Here is an 18,513-nt window from a genome sequence, read left to right as displayed (position 1 = left end):
AAAAATTATTGTTTTGCGCCTGGGTTTTTAAAGTTTATTAAAGTTTACCAGATATAATACATGCAACTGTCGTAAGCCAAATCTCCATTTTCACCTTTACGAATGATTGGTTTTAAGCGAAAATACCGGAAGTCGATAGCCACCGTATTTGGCCGGAGCACCACTTATTGCTTCAGCGACTCTTTCATTCGAAAAACAAGTCACCACGGTGAGGTTAAAAATCAAGTGCTTTTGTTGTTTCTTCTGATAAGGCTCATACTTATGAAAGTAGCTGTTTTTGTTTTTCGCTTCATGCTGACTCGGGCAGTAGTAGAAAACTTTTGGTGGTTGGAAATAGCAACGTTCTTCAACATTTTCTCATTAATTTATTCAAACAAGATACAAATTCGTTAAATCTCTAGTGCTTACCGATTTCTGAACTCGAAATTTCGCTTATTTAAATAGAATTCACAAATCGTACTTGGTCAAGACTCCGAAAATGACAACCACAGAGGAAATTTGTTTTTATCAATTTTTGCGCCAAACTGTTTTCTTTCCGTATGTATGTATCCTCTAATATTAAACAATATGATAAATTCTATGCCTGTCATTTATTAAAACTTGTTGATGCTTTTTGCATGCCCTGAAAGTGACTAGAGGACCGTAAGGAGATAATACGGTGCCTGGAATCACATTTTTCCATTGTAGTTTAATATAAATTTGATGATATTGCTTGAAAGTATGAGATGAAAATGGATAAATGCTTATTTTTAATTGTGAAGTGATGGAAAACAAATAACTTGTAACGTGACAGATCGAAAATTCGAAAAGTTTTGGTGAAACCCCTCAACAACTTGCATACAATGTCCTACATTTTTTCTTACTACTTTGAGTCTACTTTTTGAAACAGTATTGAGAAAACTTTAAAGTTTTATTCATTTTTGAGAAAACAGCGTTGAACTTATGTAACGTGGCAGATATTTTCAGCTGTAAAGCAATAATGACCATCTTCGATTCTGATGTAACTTTTTACGTTTCATCTGTATGGGAGACTAAGTACTTTACCCAGTTAAACAAAACATTTTTATTCAAGAGTAATATTTCAAACGAGCGTATCAGATATTAAATGAACTAATTTCAAAAAATATTGTTCGAAAATTGCCTTTTGTATAGCAAAATTATATTATAGAGTTCTAAGGAATTTATTTTTCTGTGTGAATATTTTTTGGTGAAATTAAAAAAAAATAATCAAAAAATATGTTGAAGAATGCTATTACAAAAAACAATTTTTTTTCTAAAGATGTTCTACAAAAAGCTTCGTCACCGAGTCGCTTGTCAATATTTTTGCATTATAAAAATTACAGCATGTTATTGAAATGATATATTAGCTTTTGTGCATACAAAAATTTGGTCAATTCGTTTCACTCAAATTTCTAAAATAAATTCGCAAAAATAGTATTTTTTCACGATTAAATCCTTACGCCTCCCTTAAGGAATTTTTTCTAAAATACTTTATTTTTCTTTCAACAAGTGTGCAGGTACCGTAAACCGGGGTGACATTGATCACTTTTCGATGTAATCATTGCATTTTTTGGACGCAACACATTTTTTTCAAGTTTAATATTTTTAAACTATGTAGTGATGTATGGAGAACAAGATTGGATGGTTTTATCTAAAATTGTCCGCTTACTGTTATTTTTCCAAAAATGATTTCATGTTGAAGGCCGTTTCCGTATTCCGGGATGACTTTAATAACCACCACATTAAATTATTGATGTCAATGTTTTCCATTCAAATGTTAGTTTAAACTAATTCTGGAAAGATACTTATTGTTAAATAGATGTTAATTGGTATTATACAAAGTGCTTTACCAACGTACAAAATGTTTCATCCATTTTAATACGTTCGAATATTGAACAATAAAAAAGTTATATTTTAGCTTAAAATAATACATTAGAATCTTTTTTCCTTTTTTATTTCGACTAACATGTGGTCACATTTTTAACGATATTCAATTAGCTAGAGAAATGTAGAGCCATAGTACTCAAGTGAGAGCAAGGATGTGAAATATACGGATCGGAAAACGGAGAGGTCAATCGAAACAGGCTTAATATCCTACAGGCTAGTCTACTGTCTTCTGTCGGCAGGGGTCGAGCTAAAGCAGAATAACTACGAATCACTAAAGTCTACCATCATACCTCCTGGTAAAGACAGACTTGTCCCTCTTTACCGTGAGAACCGATATTAGAATATAAAATTCGTGAAAAAAACATCCAGAAAGTCGGACTGAGATTTTACAGCATAAGGATCGCTTAAACAGTTGTTGCCCGCAAATCTTCAACAAAATACCAATTAAAAAAAAATCGCAGAAAAATTCTTACTTAATATCAAATAAGTTGTTATTTACAACACTAAATTTTCTTGAGTTTTGAGCAATTTTATTAGCTGGATATTGATTGTTTAAATTTTCTCCATTGATGTTAAAATCAGTACGATTGAAAATAAAATTACCACCGAAAAAGAGCTGAGATCTCGGAAAAATAGATAATTAATTGCATTCCATCCAATTAGTTTGCCAGCAAACTTGTTTGCGCTTAGAAAACAAGAGTTGATTTTCTTTACTTACCCAAGTCCCATAAGTCCAACATCCAGCTTCGCCTTAATCTCGGTCACAAACAAAATAATTTCAGCTTCCTTATTTTTTCTAACAAATTATCTTCCTTTTTTTCCATTTTCAGCTATTGACCGGGAAGGATACTCGTTCTGCAAGGACTGATAGAGACTACGCTCGTTTTTTTCCCGCTGCATTCTCGAGGAGCAAACTTTCCTAACGAAGTGTCTGTGCTGTTTCATCGCGTGCCACTTCCGGGATTCGCTGTGCGCGAAACGTTCCGGCAGATCCACCGGAAACGGGTGAACAATCAAAAACGAATAAATTTCCGCTGGTTCGCGATATTCTGTCCGTCTGTAGAGAGTCTCTCTAGTGGTTTGGAATCGTGGTGGGAGGTAGCGAAAAGCAATTACCTTTTTTTGCGCAGGAAAAACTAATAAAATCCCGTGGAAGGAAATTAAAACTAAACAAACCAAAGTAGAGCGGTGTGTATGCGGAGGTAATCATAAAATAAGCTGCAAAGCAGAACAAGTCGTCCTTTCGAAGTGCACTCCTAAGCGTCGCCAATTCTATGCAATCTGGACCCGAGTAGTGAGCTGAGGATTTTTTTATTTTCCTACCAATTTTCAACCGTTGCGACAAAGTGAACCGTGAAGAGCTCTCCGTCGTCCGAGAAACGGTGTAGAAATTCGCAACGTCCAGTGCAGTGATTACGAAAATCAACGTTACAATCGCAAGAGACGTATCCCTGCAAAGTGCATGTCACATAGAGTCACGTGAAAGAAAGAAAAAATCGTCAACTAGTCGTGCCAATTGCAAATACCTATCCGTCCGTCTGTACATATCGTTGGCAGATGTTTAAAAGTGAAAACTTTCAAAACGCAAAGTGACAGTCAGTGTTTCCCTTCTTCCGCAGCAAAGGAAACAAACTAGCTACCGTACGGATACGGCATATCGCTGCGGTAAGCCAGCAACAGCTCGGTAGAGTCAGCTGTCGCGAGGAAAAGGTTGAGTGATGATAATGAACGTGATATGAACGCTCTGAAGGTAAGAAGGCACTTTTTCCCTAATTGAATCAATTATAACGAGACAGCCTGCGTGGGTTGCGCGGAATGTCGGAAAAGTTTTATAAAATACCTTTGCGATGCAATTCAAATTTTGTGTTTGTCGCTCCACGGCTGTGGAAAGTTTTGAAAATTTATGCACTGTTGCGTCGTGATAGGATGGGAAAGCCATTTTGTGAGAAAGGTATTAATTTTTCTCTTGCCTACTCGAAAGTGTCTTCTGCTATTTGTTTTGAATAAATTGGGACGGGTTAGAGTGAGAAATGGTTAATGTTGAAGTTTTTATTGACACCAGTTTTTATCTGGAATATTGTTGAAAATTTTTGAGAAGAAGTTTAGCTAAGTATAAGACGTGAGGGATTTCACTTTTCCATATTTCGAAATGTATTTTATAATTAGCTCACGAAAAGTATGTGAGGCAAAATCTTGTCGTCGTAACTTCATTTAATCATCTTGATTTCAGCTCATTCACATACAACCACATATCTTACGTTGTTCTAAAGAACGAAACTATCTGTTTGGTCAAATATGTTGAACGATGTCAGTATTCGATATCTTAGATGTGGGAACTGGATAAAGGCGGCTTGCCTTGCGACCTTTTTAATTTCAGTAAACTTTCCACGCTGCGAATATTTGGTCGCACAGCACAAAGCTTGAAGTCAACAACTGCCGTAGTAGGTCGGAGTACAGGTCCGAACACAATGCACAGTGGTCTACAATGCAAATTTAGCAGGAATTTTAACTTTTTGCTAAAATTAAATGACAACCTTACAACATGTTTGGCAAAGTTGTTGTACTTTGCAAGGCCCTTCTTTGTATCTAAATTTAGCAATATTTACAATAGAACTTTTAACGGTTTGAGATAGAGCTTACATGTCTTCAGCAAACTTTTCCAAAATTTGTCGTTCTACAACTTTGCTGAAGGTCGTTTGGCTCTAGCTAGAATGATTGTTAATTTTTTGATCTTGGTAAAATTAGAACCACCCTAACTGTTGTTTTAAAAAAAGGGGGCTCATAAACTACGAAAACTTCTCCAAAGACTTAATAAGGCTAAGTTGTTTAGTTTAAGTAAAATCACAAAATTCCTGCTAAATTTCCATTCTGGACCACTGTGCAATGGCAGCGGCAGATCGACAAAGCAACAGAACGGCAAACTGATAGCGTTCAGCACAAAGGAGCTCCTATATTATTCCAATTTCGAAAGATTGGGATGATTTGGAATTTTAAAATTAAAAACCAGCTCTTCTTCAGACCTTTTGAAAACTGCAAAGAAACTCTGATATCTACATGAAAATATTACTTTTTCCGACGTATGCGACTCGATCGTATAAGAATACCAAGTAATTACATTGTCGTTATTAAGAATGCTATTTACCCTTTGTAGTAAAAATTGAGAATTCTGTTCGGAATTCAAACTGCAAACCTTATAGTAGTTTTCCGATCTTTATGGAACTATAGCGTAATTTCTAATATTTTTGAAAAGTTTTATATACGATCGGGAATGTTCTGACAATCTAAAGAAAGCTTTACGAACTTTCGGGGCATTTACAAGCCTTAGAAATGCTCTACACAACTTCAATGAGGAACTGGAAAATTGTACAAAAGTAATATAAACTTCAATGAAGTTCTACAAACTTTTTCACATTTTCGGAATAATCTCCGAACTTGAAGAAAGTTCATCGGATTGCAAGAAAGTTCTGAAAATATTGCAGACTCGTGAGTAGTTGAAGGAATGCCAGGAAAGTTTTTCGAAATTCACAGATAAGTTGACAGATTTAATGAAGTTAGGTGCTGTTCGGAGATGTTCAGTGATTTTTGGGATAATTTTTCAAACTTTGGAGAAGTAATTCGATCTTGAGAAAGGTCCAGAGAACCTAAAATTTTCTATCGTCAAGTTTGGTGAATTGCAGGAAGAGTTGCGAATATGCGAAATTTTGGGATGTGCCACGAGGAAGAAAGTACAACAAACTTCAGCATTATTGTACGATCATTAAGTAAACCCCAGCAGTTTTTTAAATTCTGGAAAGTTTCACAAACTTTAAGGAAGAACTGTGAACTTTTGATAAGTTGTGTAAACTTTTGCAAAGTTGTTCCAGAAAATTTTAGGGAAATTCAGCGATGTTTGTAATAGTCTGGCAAACTTCGAGAAAGTTCTTCGGACATTGAAAAGATCTCGTCAAGTATGCTCTTAAAACATGAGCGAAAATCTAGAATCTTTATGTAAACTACAGCCAAAATTTAGGGAAGTTCGCAAACTTTAAGGAAGTTTGGTAAGTTATAAATTATTGGTTTAATTCGAACGGCGATTTCGCTCCCGTCATACCTATGTTAACTGGGCAAGGGACCAGAAACCGACAGTCTACATTAGCTCTCTGTCACCCACCGAAGTACGATGGGTAATGAACTAAAAAATTAGACATCAGACGATAATAAAAACCCGGACATGTGGTTATGTGTGATCTCGTTTTGCAGGCAAGGTACGATCACCCTCGCTAGTTCGATAATCATATGTTCAATCTGGGACGTCATCATATCTCAGGGATAGCATTAGGGTTAGTGCATTGGGTCGGAGTCTCGAAGGTTGCAGGTTCGAATCTTGCCTCCGTGGGAATTTTTTTCGCATAATTGCTTTTACTTCACTCACCATTTCGATCGGTTTTCGCCATTGGATACCACCAAAAAATCTTTGATCTTGGAAGGAAGATCGTTTGGAAATTTGGAAACTTTCGGATAAATCTTTACTCTTCAAAGAAATTTTGTGAACTGCATTGCAGACTGGGGGAAAATGTGCGAACTTTAGGTAGTTCTGCAAAGTTCAGGTAATGTTTGCTGACTTAATGAAAGCTCTGCGATTTTCAGGGATGCACAGTGTTTTTTTGCCAAAATCGTGCGATCTATTAATTACGCCTAAATCGTTAAATTTTGGATCAGTACCGTTTTCGGACGTGAAATATATTTACCAACTTTCTTGCAAGTGCCTATATTAAAATCATGTCTTCGGAAAAGTTGTAGAGCAGGCTTTTGCCAACAACTTTGCTGAAGACATAAAGTCTTTCTCTTTATCTTGATGGGGATATTCAACGTTATCACTGGTTGTTTGAGGATTATCCCTTTAAAGCCAGTTCACTAATATTACTTTCCAAATATCATTTTGACAAGTTCGGCATGTTACGTAAAAAGATTTGAATTATCAAAATGGACAACTTTCTATATTACAATAATGGCTTAGCTCGTGTATTTTCAAAGTAATTTGACATTTTTTTAAAAATAAGCTGTTTGAAATGGTGATTGGTTGTTAACGTGAAAACGGCTGAGTTTACGAAAATAATGTTTTCGGACTTCTCATCAACAATAGCAAGGTTTGTCGTTTGCTGCTATGATTTTTGTGATCAATCCTCCCATAAGTGAGATTTTTTTTGGTAAAAGAAATGAGCTGACGTCTTTGGAAAAGGTGTGGAGATTGGCTTCACAAATATCTTTGCTGAATTTATGAAGTCTCTTTTGTAAATACTTAGGAACTTATAGCTCGTTATATTTGGATGACCCTCAAAAACATTTTTTTCGAATATCTTTTCAAATACTATTCCTACTGGTTTCGTATATTGTACGAAGTTATTTGAATCGTTAAATTACACAATTTTTATTAACGCATAATTTTTCATATCATTTTCGAAAATATTGAGAATTTTTGAAAAATAGTTGCTTTTATATTATCTATAACTCTACTGGAAACAACGAGAAAACAAAAATACCTAATAAGTCGCAAGAGATAGACCGATGCTCTCTTCTAGACAAACAACTTTCTGGAACAATATTTTGAATGTTATGTTGAATAAAAGTGTTTGAAAGGTCATTCGCAAACAAAAATCATTAACTTCAAGTCGACCATAAATAGAGATTTAGGGCCTTTAGTAAACTACCCATGATCGCATAGTTGTCCCGTTTTCTATGAGATTTCCTATCTTTATAGGACTGATATGCGATCATGAGCAGTAAAGATGTACGCAAAAAAAGTTCTGAAACATTTCTGAAGACTTCATTCTGTTTTTCATACTTTGGAAAATTTTGTAGCATATATCTCATCTCAACAACTATATCATCAAAATGAAGATCTTGGATCATTACGAGATATCTCAGAAAACGGCATTGATGTATGCTTTACCGTTTTCGCGTGAATAATTTTTTGCGCATTTCTTACGAAAAAATCCACTGTGGTCCAAAATCTTCATGAAAATTAAGGTTTGTTTTGGGGAAATATTGCGAAATATTCTAGAAAATTTCTAAAATTTCAAAGAAAGTTCAATTGTACGGAAAACTGCATAGATGCTGCATGTATAGCCTCAGAGTCATAATGAACTCAATTGAATATTTACGAATCTCTGGCGCATAATCTCGAATAAAGTTTTGTAGAGTTAAGGAAGGTTTTCGGTAGAATAGAGTGGGGTCATGTTGGTCAGTTTTTTGACGAGATCATGCGGTGGTGTTGTTGCACTGATTTTGAAAAATAAGCGCTCGTTGAAAAGGTTATACAGCTGGTAACATTGTGGCAATAATCGAGCTATATCCAATACGGCGAAGGTATTCTGATTCGTTGTGTTTAAAATCTGTGGGTACACTATATTCGAGGTTAAATAAAACAATTTATGCATCTAGAAAATCAGCTTTTTTTGATGAGTATGACTACTGCAGATTATTTTAAAAAATAATAACTCAAATAATAAATGGAATACATTGACGTCATTCAGGTAAGAAAATGAGGAAGTGGAAAATTATGTAATAAATCATGAAATCGCGGAAGTAAATGTTGAAAAATCGTGTTTTCCAGCAGCTGTGTATGGTTTTGTACTAGTTAATGACTTCTTTGGGGTCCTCGTCATCGCCAGAGTGTAGAATGGAAGTTGTGCATTCCGGCTCACGTTATGGCTTAGCTGTGGGACAACCACGTTTGCGCTTCGGAGTATTTTTTGGATTCCTTTTGCTTCTCTTTTTTATCATGTTTTTTCGATTATCCACTTCAACAACACCTTAAATTATTATATTGCCAGCTCTCAAGAAGCACTTTCCATTCACACGAGCACGAAATATTTCGAACGAAACCTTGAATTGTTTAGAGGCTGATCGAATACTGGAATCATCTTGAACAGCTGCGTTCTTTATATCCTCCTCAATTCGTTTTGGCGAATTTCGCACAAAATTGCACACAATTTTTCTGTCTAAATAATACAAATTAACATTACAGTAGTGACCTATAGTGCCCCCAAACGGCTGACCTATCGGGCCCCCAGCGAATATTTTATGTTAATGTCCAAATATTTTTTTCAAAGCAAAAAATATCGAATAACCAATGTAAAACTCACGTTCAGCATTAATTTTTACGTGAGAAAAAACTCGCTTGACAACTTTTTACATTGATTAAATGTACTGTACTGAGGACGAAAGGCATTTCGTTTTCGACGCCGACGTAACCAATAGAACTGATCCACGGTAACAGCCGGAATGCCAGTCGTCAACGATATTCTATACCATGTATCTAAATCTCGTAACACGAGCGACCTCTGTAATAACATAGCAAAGATAATCTCATATACCAATTGTACCTCCATACCTATTTTACCCCATTCTACTCTACATCTACAGTGATCTGCTTACCTCAGTGAAGTTTTCCAATTTTGAAGGAATTCGTGGAAAAAATACGCAAAATATAGGGAAACTCTGCAAACTTTAAAAAGGTTCTACGAACCTCAGAGAAGTACTATAAACGTCTGGAATCTTTTGCTAAGCTCTACAAGCAGCAGGAAGGCGTGTAGGAGCACAGCTTTGAAAAGTACTTTCCTTGAGTTGTTGGAACTCTTTAAAGCTTGCGGAATTCTCTATAAATGGCATAGCTTTAGTGAAATGTGCAGAACTTGCTTGAAGTTAACTAAACTTTTCCATAGATTGCAGAACTTTTCTAAAACACTCATAACTTGCCAGAAATTCGCAGAACCCTTCATAACAGGATAAGAACATATTTGAAGTGTGCAGATCTTTTCTGCAATACTTTGCCCGTTTGCAGATCATTTCTGAAATACGCTGTACTTCCCCAAGTTTAGAAGAATCTCCTGGAAATTTGCAAATCTTTCCTGAATATTGCAGATCATTCTTGAAGTTTTTGACCTTTCCTGAAGAGTGTAAAACTTTCGTATAGATTGTAGCTTTTCCCTAAAGCTCTTAGATTGCATATCTTTTTACTGTGGTTTATGGGGCTTCCTTGGACTTCTTCGAAGCGCTCAGAATCTTCCTAAATTTCACTGAAATTTTCCTGAGTTCTTAGAATTTCTCAAGAGCTCGTAAAACTTCCCAAAATCTTGCAGAATTTCACTATCCGCAGAACTTCACTGGTATACGTGACGCTTCGGTCGATTTTGAAGAGTTCCATTAAGGATTCGAAAACTTTTCTTAAGCAAGCTAAACTTCTTTCAATTTTGCGGAACTTTTTTATTGTTTACAGATGTTCCTTAAAGTTTAAACAAATGTACCGGAAGTTTTTTGGAGTTTGTTGCGCTTCTCAAATGTACACAAAACTTGTATAACTGAAATTTGCAGAGCATCCTTAACCCTTTCATGCCCAACTTTTTTCTAGTGCATGTAGGATTTCAAAACTATTTTTCCTTGAAAACGGTTGGGTCAAGAAACTTGAAAAGCCAATTTTCATAATGATAGGTGCTTCCATGGTAGTGCTAGAAGCTGGTCAATTTTTACCTTCTAATGCTCAATACAATTCTCCTAGAATAATTACAATGGTCCAATTACGTGGAAAACGTAGCCAACCACAGCCTAATTGATAAGTTTTTTCAGTTTTCAATAATATTGCACCATAACGAAGATATATGAAAAAATCATTTTCCGTCGTCGCTGGCAGCACTGCTCCATCGGAATCCGATCAGACTAATTGCAATAACTTCAGTTCTAGAGCTGATCCTTGTAACAGTTAATACTCAAATTTAAGGCAATAATCACATTAATGAGCCTTACTTGTTTTTGTCAGCAAATCTCGCCTCAATCAAAAGTTATAGCTGTTTAAAAACGTCGTTGTCCACAAACAACATGGGCATGAATGAGTTAAAGTTGGCACTACTATCTCGAAGTTCGTCGATTGTTTTTTGATCATTTTCGAAGTTCTGACATTGCTCTGTCGAATACTGTCCTTCACTCAATAGTTTATTGGTTTTGTTCTTGCACATTTTTTGATTGTTTTCTTTGGTTATTAGCGGATTTTAGGTTCATCTGAAAATATAATTTTAAAAGTGATAAAACTTTTGCTAAAGCCTTATTGAAGATGAATATGAAAAATCATAAATTACATTAACACTACCTCTCGCACTATAACACAACTTTTCGATGTTGTTCAAAAATGAATTAATTTACCTTTAATTTTATATTTGAAAGTTTCGATATCGTTGCGCTAAAACCGAAAGTAAATAAATTTTAACAATTGTTTTTCAAATATAAACATTTATTTCAGTGTACCTCGAAACTGTTCTATTTACACATTAAAGTTATTTTTTTATATTTATTTGTTATCTAGTAAAATCAATGCTCGTCTTCTTTTGCGCGTTGCCAAACTGCATTTTTTTGAAAAGTAAGAGTTTTAGTATAATTGCGCTTATACCGAAACGCACTTATTTTGGGTTGTCAAACGTATTCCCATATATTGAAAACTTGCACATGCCGCTTTGCCGCTGTCATTGTGTTCGGGCCTTTTTCGCCAACTTCGCTTCCTTTGGTAATCCTATACCAACATTTGGTTTGTTTGACAGCGACCTACACATATGGGGCGTTATAGCTATAAAGACCCAAACAAACAATTGTGTTTGGCTCTGTGCACATTATCCAAGCATTCCAAAACCTGTGCACAAAATTTCGTGCACGCATTCAACTTGAAACAGGCTTCGTCTCGATGTACAGGTTTGCCTCGAACATCGAACTCAAGCGAACGACGTACAGACTCTAGTTCTAGTGTAAGTACACCGGGTGCGTAGACGAAAACGTGTATTTCCTATTTTATATATTCGCACAAGGCAAAAAGAGTCAACGCTAGTGATAATGAGAGCGAGAAAGAGAAAACTGGTGCCACGAACCTTTGTGTATGCACATCGTGTACGTACATGGGGTTTGAGTGTTTGAGTTCGTACACGAATTGTGGGTTTGTATGCGGTGTTCATTTGGTTTCGAAAGACTTCATATGACTAAGAAAATCGATACTTTGTAACCAAACACAGCATTCCTCGATAAACATGGGTCGTCAAATGGTGAGATAACATAGTTTTCACTAAAGAGATTAGAATGGCAAGAGGACGCCATGTTCAATTTGGTGTTTCAATTCAGCTGTAGATGCTTATAGCTGAGTTCGGATTCCGGACGAAGCATGTCGTTTCATGCCTCCACGCGAGTCTAAGTCTTTTGAAAACCGGCTACGATTGGGTGCTATCCGCCTTCTGCCGATAGTAGCGGAATGAGAGGGTGCAAACAGATCTAATCAAGAAAACATTACCGTAAAAATGAATAGCAGATCGAAAATCAGCCGCAACAAGGCTTTAATATAATATCGATGATCGTCAATACGTACTGAAATTTCGCCGCGTCTATTTTTATGAATCTAATTTCAAGTTCCGTTATTGCGAACCGGCCCATGTATCAGGTGTATAATCCTTATTATTTCTCTTCAATGATCGGTATTATCGCTCGTATACGTGTACGTAACAAATCATCCGATATATAAAATAGGTAATACTTTCCCTGATTTATAACACCTCACACTATCATAACTCATAACATAACTATCACTCGGTAGTTTTCAACCCAATAAATATATCATTGAGAAGGAATAGCAAAATCTGTCTAAATACTGTTGCAATAATTAGTGATCCCATTACGCAGATAAGATTAGCTTTTCTAGGCAATACTCCTACGGTCGGCTGTGTGGAGTTCAAATTGCTTTTGATTAGAAAACATTAGATACGCTCGGCAGCCGGCTACCCAGAGTTTAAAAACTTAACAAGATTTTTTCTTTTTCGGATGATTATGTACTCTAACTAAACAACTACCTAATAAGCTATGCTTTACAGGTCGCATCGATAGCTTGGAGCGAATCCTAGACCTTATACCCTTCCAAACTACTCCGCGACACCTATGGAAGAGCCGGATGAATCGTCTACTTTCCGTTAAGTAGGTAGAGCATCAACACTTCCCGTCCACCTTATCCATTATCCTTCCCCGTAAACGATGGAGATGGGGGCGGCCCACAGTGGCCGGAGGCTGGCCAAAACCTCAAAAATTTATTTTTGAAATATTGATATTTTATATTTTTCCTAAATTTCTCATGTATTGAATGATGTATATTCAAAATTTTATGATCATTGGATAAGAACACGATTTTTAACACGAGTTTAAACATACCAAAGTCCGGATTTTTTAATGATTTTCATTTCCGAAACCACCATTGCTCTGTTCACTTCAAATGCATGTTGCTCTTTTGATTTTGGTCCGATTTTAGCACAACTAGTTTCATTGTGTAGAGGAATGAAAGAACTTGGTTAGTGAGTAAAATTCATTTGGTAAATTTGCTAGGAACTATGACTTTTTAGTTTAAATATGTTTAAGGTGGTCAGATCAAAAATACTTTGTTCACTAATGTATTCTGTACAAATTTCGGAATCAGTTCGGAACGGTCACATAGTATACATTCTATGTGAAATAACCTCTACTTTTCGAATATCATGGTCTCGTTCTGCGCCTAGGTGCGCAAAAAGTTTTAAGCAGATTTTGAAGCTTTGTTGCTGATATGGAGACGCATGGTGTTTTGTGTGAAATAGTTAGACAAGCTACAGTAAACCAACACGTTCAACAATGGTTTTTAAGTAGAGTTCTTCATTTTTTATGATATTGTTGACATTGGTGAACAGTAACGGAAAATCTATCATGAAAACGGGATCATAGTTATAAGAAAGGTTCAATGACACAGTATGGAAAAATGCATTTAATATTTTACAACTTTTGACATCAAAAATGAGCTCAGCACCTCAAAATTAGCTTAAATTGTGATTTTCAGCCAAATTAGGTAACATTTGAGGTTTTGTCCGACTTTTGTTTGAAGAGCCGCCACTGTGCGGCCGGCAATGATGGCTATCATGCTGTTGAGATTTTAATATGGGTTGGATTGGATGAATTCCTACTTACCACTTCCTAAGCAACTCTTATTAGATGATTAGTCAAACATGATGAAGTCAGTATGCAATCCGCCAAAATCATCGTCACAACGCAACGCAAATACAGCATTTCTCGATGAACGTGTGAAAAGGGCATAACGCAAATGAGTGTCTCTCTGTGTTTACATTCTCTCTCGATTTTAATGGCTTCATCATGAAACTTTCCAACATTGTTTCAATAAATATCGAAAGACTCTGATGTCGTCTAGCATATTATTATGCTAAGAGTTAAGGAGCAAATGTAAATGCGGCCTAGTTATTAACGGAAGAGAAAGTAAACAAAGAGAGACTCTCATTTGCGTTATGCCCTTTTCACATGTGATGCTGACTGTACAGTGAGGCCTTCTATGAAAGAAGGCTGTTTCTGACGGTAACAATAGGAGTGACGGTTCCTCTATGCTCGAGACAATTCGAAATAGACCGCATGACAGATAGTTATTTCCAATTTGCTCACGTGTAGCTTTCACTCGAGTAGAAGTAGAAAGCAGACTCTCGTAATATTATGGCAATTGTATGTATTGTGTAATGTTAATAAGGGCCGAATGTTCATTATTGCATGAATATTTTGTTTTTCTCCACTGATTTGTAAAACTTGTTACTATATATGACGAATATTCATTCCGAGATATAATACACCGATCCACGTTTCTGAGCAATGCATGGCTTGGATTGGACATCCCTTTTATTGTATGGACAGCATGCAGTCTTGAAAGAAATTGAATAGAGCTATTTAGAGAATCATTTCTACGATAATCTATAGAAATAAATGTAAGTTTATTAGTATTTAGTATTAGTATTTTAGCGCTTCGGATTCTCCTCATCAGTACCTAGCACCAACTTGGCGTCAACTAATGATTAATCTAACCTAGTACCAAAATTGTTACTTCTATTTAGTGCCTTTAGGCAGCAATTCAAGAATTTAGAGCAAATAACGATCCGATAACAACTGCGGTCTGGTTCGTTGTTGGATGGCATTTTCCTATCTGATCCGAAATGCAAATATGTACCTTTTATGCATTTGTTTTGAAATATGATGCTTGGCAGATTTTTCTCTGCAACTCAAAGGTAGCCCAAATTGTTAAAATATTTGAAAACTACAAGTGGCAGCCCTATGGGGTTGCACGAACTGTAGACGTAGGACTATACTACTTAATGTAATGTAATGTAAAAACACCCGAACCGGTGAAGAAAAATCAAATTTTAGACAATATAATCACATCTCATGTATAGAACAAGCTTTCTAGTTGCTCTCAAACAGATCCTAAAAGTTCAAACACTCATGGATAACCCCAAGTTTGTAGATGTGTTTCGATACCACAGGATTGTAAAATGGTTAATATTACGTCATGAAAATTCAATTCTTCCGTGACAATATTTTTGCCTGCAAAATGCCCTGTGTGTATGCAATGCTCATGATTTGTTGGGATATTAGCATTGATCGGAAAATGCTTTCTAACGCTGCGCATTGCATACATACAGGACATTTTGCAGGTCACCAGAAACTGTTCATTTTACCACCGCCACATGTTCATTTTACCCACTCGCTATGAACATGTCTCATTTTTGGACATGTTTAGAAATCAAGAATCATGTTTGAAAAAATGTGTTTATGACGAAGTATTTTTACCAGATATGTACAAAACATGTCTAACAAGAAACATAAGGTGATTGTAATATCTCATTCACTTATTAGAAAATAATGACTTTGCTTAACGTGTTCATTTTACCGCCAGTTCCTCTACACATTCGCCACAAACATTGAACCCAAGCGTACAATGCAAAATGAGTCAACGCTGATGATGATGGGTAGAGCGAAAGAGACAACTAGTACCACCATGACACTATTAGCGCATTTCACTAAAATTCCACGCGGCCTTTTCCGATTGAAAGGAACGGCCTCACTTAGCCCATCTGTCATAATATCGTGATTTTGCATAGCGAAGGGCTGAATGATAACACATTTTGTTCCAAAACAGCCCTGCGTTATGCAACACATTGTGCAGGTTGATTATACCGGTTGCAAGTGGGGCCAAATTCACCAAGTTCCGTAAAATTCCTTTTAAATTACAGAATTGATAAAATTGCTTAGATGAGCTAAACTAATTAATCAAATCCTGTTTTACAAACTGTCCTTGCGTTTAAACCAAAATGGGAAGCTTATTACTACCATTACATTACTTAATTTGAGGCGCAAATAGCAAATACATGTGCTAGTTAAACCAAAAATTTACTGGCAACATTACAGCGGCATTTAGGAAGCAGTTGGAACGGTCGCCTGTTGGACGACACAGGGTAGCGTCCCTCCACAGCCAGTGTAACGGACTTATAGCTCAGCTACACTGGTTGTAAAAAACACAGCGCAGCGATCTGCTTCACCAGCCGTTCAACAGGGAACTGAGCGTGTCTGGCCAAGTCCGTTCTTTAAATAGTCGAAGATGACGTCATTCATAGAAGCGTTGCGCGCTAGGTACACCAATCCGTCGTACAGGGCTTGGGAAGCGCTTTCTTCTGTGTGTTAATGCGCGATATTTTGACAAGGTTGTATATTATTTAATTTTTTAATGCTATGATATCAAAATCTTTGGGTTTATCTATTGGAATCTATTCTTAGAAGTATTTCGGGGCTATTTGTGCAAAAAATTTGAAAATTTATCGTGATATGGCTGAATTATATGCGTTTAAAATTGGACCACTTTTCGTTACATACCATTTTTGTAGAATTTGCAGAGTGCACCCCCATATCGAAAACAAAGACGTAGTCCTACGTCAAAAAGCTTTTTTTGTTGTTTGGTTGTTTGGGGAAGTCAGCACATCTGTTGAAAATTGTTTATTTTGACAATTACACCTTCGTACTAGGTAGAATGACGTTTAAATGCATTGCATAACATACACCAACCGAAATACCAACCTGTCCGATACATCCTGTAAAGCCATAGTAATAGCTTTGACATGGGAAAACTCAACGTTCACGTTTACGCAACATATTCTTTAGAAATTAGAAATTGCAAGTGAACTGTTCGGTTTCCTAAACTGTTTACACAGCCTACTATTATGGTCCGTTCACACCGGCTAGAAACCCTAATAAGTCCATCACGGATCGGATTCAACCACTTGGGCGTAAAAAAGCCAATGTTTACATCGTCATCATCATTCGTTCCACCGATTCAACTTTCTCTCTCCCTGTGAATGGTGGACGATGCAAGACGCGTTGTCGACGACGACCATCCCTACCGAGCCCGGTTGATTGAATTACCAAACCTTCTTCACGAGCGAACATGAAGCAACAAAACAACCTGTTCTGTTGCAACACCGAAAGCATCTGTTTTGTCGCCCCAGCCAGAAACCCCATTAGCACAAGAAACTTCCTCAATAAATGTAGGAAAATTGGATTTCACAGTTTTTCCTTGCTGTCATACCGAGAATTGGTTCGTCGCGATGAAATCCGCTTTTCCTATCCGATTTATCCGATTTAGGGGACAGTTGGTCGTGGGTGGAGTGCAGTCCTGTCCATAGATACGGGCCAATTAAGGTGAAAATATACGGAAATAGGGCAACCTCGGCTGGCGGAGATTGTTTACGGCCCCGGAGGCAACCTCAAGCCTCAAGCCGAGCAGCTGTAAATTGAGGATTTTGCTTATTTCCTGCTCGCGTCGTTATGTGTCGAAAAATATTACGGCTCAGCGGATTCGCAGCTATTTAATGGCCGTTTTTTCGGGGGAATGTGCGATTAAGGGATTTGTGAAAGTTGGACTGGGGTGCAGATTGGTTGTTTTGATATTTGTGTTATATAAAAAATGTGTTTGTCCACGATTGGAGTCAAATTTGAAAAGGAAATGGCAAGGTGCGTGGTTTTTAAAAAGATCATTTAAAACTTTTTCAGACGTCAGAACGAGAGTAATTAACAAATTCCACAAGTGCGTTCTCCTTTCCTTTTACTTATGCGTTATATCATAAGAGATATCTTATGGAAAACAATGTAAACAAGCTTAACTTTCTGAGAATTTTCATTCATGTGGTTATAGAGTTGCTACGTGCCATTCGAGGTGAAAAGCTGCATTTTTTCCTCCCCAACCGATACGAAAAACATGGCATGTTGTTGAACAGTTACAAATTGCCTACACAGTATACCTAGGTGAATTACATGGCACAAATCAACAAAGGCGTGACAATATGCTACACAGCTCAACACCTACCAAGCGGACGCGTAGCCTCACGGAGGGGCTGAATCCTTATCCGAAATTTTCTAGAAAAAAAAACTAGGTTTCCTATGAAATAAGCGTTATTTGCAAATATGTAGGGTAAAGAGCCTATTTTGGCCTTACTAGGGACGGTCCGCTCTATTTCATTAATTGCACGACTTATAATCGATGAAACTTCATGAATGGTCGTTCCCCACAACTAATGCATGTAATAACAAAAATGTCATGAGAATGGTGAGATACTTCTGTTTGAGAGCAACGAATGCCCTAATGCCTAACTATCGCATTAGCATTTGAGCTAATGCGTTGAACAAAGATGGCAGACACTGCTCTAACTAACGGCTTCAAGATGGTAGGATAATAGAAACAGGGCAAAAATATACTCATTACCGTACGTCCTGGTCTGGCGGTTC

The 18,513-nt window shown here is 36.7% G+C and overlaps 1 protein-coding gene across 1 annotated transcript in view; it reads left to right on the top strand.

Annotated features, from left to right (window-relative positions):
* LOC131685051 (zinc finger CCCH domain-containing protein 13) overlaps positions 1-18,513 on the top strand; it is a 429,305-nt gene that overhangs the window by 28,235 nt on the left and 382,557 nt on the right. The window contains exon 2 of the mRNA XM_058968440.1: positions 2,718-3,637. The gene's annotated coding sequence lies outside the window, so the exon portion shown is untranslated. The remainder of the gene's footprint in view (positions 1-2,717; positions 3,638-18,513) is intronic.

This window comes from Topomyia yanbarensis, chromosome 2, assembly GCF_030247195.1.
Source record: "Topomyia yanbarensis strain Yona2022 chromosome 2, ASM3024719v1, whole genome shotgun sequence".
In the NCBI taxonomy this organism is placed as follows: Eukaryota; Metazoa; Arthropoda; class Insecta; order Diptera; family Culicidae; genus Topomyia; species Topomyia yanbarensis.
This window is presented reverse-complemented; position numbering and strand designations above follow the sequence as displayed.